This window comes from Calliopsis andreniformis, unplaced genomic scaffold, assembly GCF_051401765.1.
Source record: "Calliopsis andreniformis isolate RMS-2024a unplaced genomic scaffold, iyCalAndr_principal scaffold0400, whole genome shotgun sequence".
Lineage (NCBI taxonomy): Eukaryota > Metazoa > Arthropoda > Insecta > Hymenoptera > Andrenidae > Calliopsis > Calliopsis andreniformis.
Window position 1 is genome coordinate 130,001 of NW_027480809.1, and position 2,500 is coordinate 132,500.

Consider the following 2,500-nt stretch of genomic DNA (forward strand, 5'->3'; position numbering starts at 1 on the left):
GCTGCCGATAGTTACAACGCTAGCGTGAGGTGTCGATCACCGATGTCATCGGGCAACATGATCGGGGTCTTGCATGCAATTTCGCATGGAGGACATTGTCCCGTCGTTGCGCGATGCTTCGTCGCACCCGCCGTTGTACGTACGCGCGGCATCTTCGATGGAGCGAAACTGTTCCTTCTCGACTGCCTGCGTGAGGCTTTGTCCCAGCGTTTACAAAGAGCCCGCCAGTTTGGGATGTATCGTTCCCTCCTCGGCGCGTAAGCATTGCGTCGATATATATAGCGCTTGCGTGAGGTGCATCTCCGATAGCCCCGTCGCCACAGCATGATATCGGGGTCTTTCATATCTTATGGAAGACATGGTCCCGTCGCTGCGCGATGTTTCGGTCACACACCCGCCGCTAATATATACGGTGCATACTCGCGCGGCAGAGAGAGGAGAGAGAGCGTGCTTGCCAGCTGCTTGCGCGAGGCTGCGCCCGTTTCTCCTATTTTCGGTGGGAATAATGAAAAGCGAGCGAAGAAGAGGTTAAGGAGAATAACCGATATGAGCGCACGAGTGCGAAAGCAAACGTTTTCCCATTCGCATCCCGCTCCCGGTGTTTCTTCGTCTCTTTACCTCGTTGTTCTCTCCGAACCGTCCAGCGGATGTGGACCCTCTCTTGAGAAAGAGAGGGCCCGGGTAACCTAGGACGCGACACGTATCCCGCGTCGATGTGCGGCCGTAGGGTACGTATTCCTGCCGTGTGAACAACAACTGTGGACCGGCTGTTAACAGCTTCGACTTTCGTGAGTCTGACTCCCAAGAATAATGGAATTTGTGTGTGAATTTAAGGGGATGAGAAAGACCGATCGAAGCCGGCTGCGAAGTCCGTTCTAATCGGCTATCCAAATCAGGAGGGGAATACGTACGTGCAGGGCGCTGCGACAATAAAATGGGGGGTGTCGTTTCAGAGGAGAACACCGTGGATGTACGTGGTTCACTTGATCGGGGTATCCCCGTCGGCTCCATCGTACTCTCCAGGTTGATCCTAGGTTTTTAAATGTACTCTACGCCTGGCCGTTACGGGAACCGTTCGCAATTGCGTGGCGGTCTCCGTGCGGAACCGCATCCCAGAGACCCCTGTGTCGTCACTTTCGTTCGTTCGGACGAAGTGTCGCGACGCCCGAACCTCCATCGACCGTGTGCTAGTTGGAGGCGCGGGTCTCGGATTCTTCCGAACCCGAGAACTATATACGAGTATGATATATATATATACATGAACACAGAATATTAAAATACAACCCTGAACGGTGGATCACTTGGCTCGTGGGTCGATGAAGAACGCAGCTAATTGCGCGTCAACGTGTGAACTGCAGGACACATGAACATCGACATTTCGAACGCACATTGCGGTCCACGGATACAATTCCTGGACCACGCCTGGCTGAGGGTCGTTCACGTAACCTTAAGACTGCTTACGTTGGCATCTCGGTGTCACGTACGAGCGATTGTTGGACCGTTCGTCGGCGTTTGCCGCGGTCGCACGAAAACAAGCGAGAATACGCTCTAGACGTCATGGAGGGAAGAAGGTTGTGTGTACGCGGCAGATGACTGGAGACATCGTCGTCATCGTCGTTGCTTTGTCGTTCCGGACTTGCGTGAGTGCTAATTTTCACACGGCGTCGTGAGTCGCTTAATTTGTCGACCGCCCGTGTGTGTATGTGCACCGCTCCGGACGCAAGCGCGCGGACGTACGATCATCGACCAGCCTCCGTGTCTCGCCAAATACCCTCGTGATTGTTAACAGACAGCGTTCGCTTTTCGTGCGAGTTTTCATCCGCGCTCCCGACGTAGTCTGAAATGATGCGTGTAAGAAAGAGGCGTGCGTAACCCGCAACGACACACAAGAGAGTTTGTCGTGAGACTACAGAGAAGGACAATGAAAGGGTGTGCGAGTGAGCATGAACACGAGATCGCGTATACCCCACCCGTGTAGTGTGGTGAAGAAATGTATGACGAGAAACAGAGCCCCAGGGATTCTAGAGGGATCGTCTTGTTGCAGGAACAACGCGAAAAGGAGGCACTCATTCGTCGAAACGATGAAGTTCCGGGATGCATCTTCCCCGGCCACGTTTCGGTCGAGTCGTTTGTGGCTCCGTGAATGTGTTGTGTTGTACTACAACTTGTTTCTGTATCCTGAATCCTCTTTGGCGAGGCTTACACAGCCGCCATATATATGACTCATCACATAGGGATGACTTCTCTCCTAGAAGGAGGAGGTGGAAAGGTAGCAGCGTCCGGTCGCCCCATGTCTTCGCGTTAGTCGATCGCCGAGAGAGACCGCGCGTCAAGTCCGGTCGTCCAGTCCACGAAAGCTATACAAAAAGCAAGCGGACGGGCGTTAAACCATACCGGCAGTCGCCTGGCGAGAGTCTCTCTCCTTTAGATCGAATTAAACGAGACGCGAAGATGCTTTGGTGTGGCGCATTAAGGACGATGTGACTTACTTTCCGCTGAT

The 2,500-nt window shown here is 53.6% G+C and overlaps 1 non-coding gene across 1 annotated transcript; it reads left to right on the forward strand.

Moving 5' to 3' along the window:
- The first annotated feature begins 1,281 nt into the window (after nt 1-1,281).
- On the forward strand, nt 1,282-1,436 carry LOC143187900 (5.8S ribosomal RNA). The gene has a single exon (XR_013003356.1). It is a non-coding gene; the product is annotated as a 5.8S ribosomal RNA (ribosomal RNA).
- Nucleotides 1,437-2,500: the final 1,064 nt, after the last annotated feature.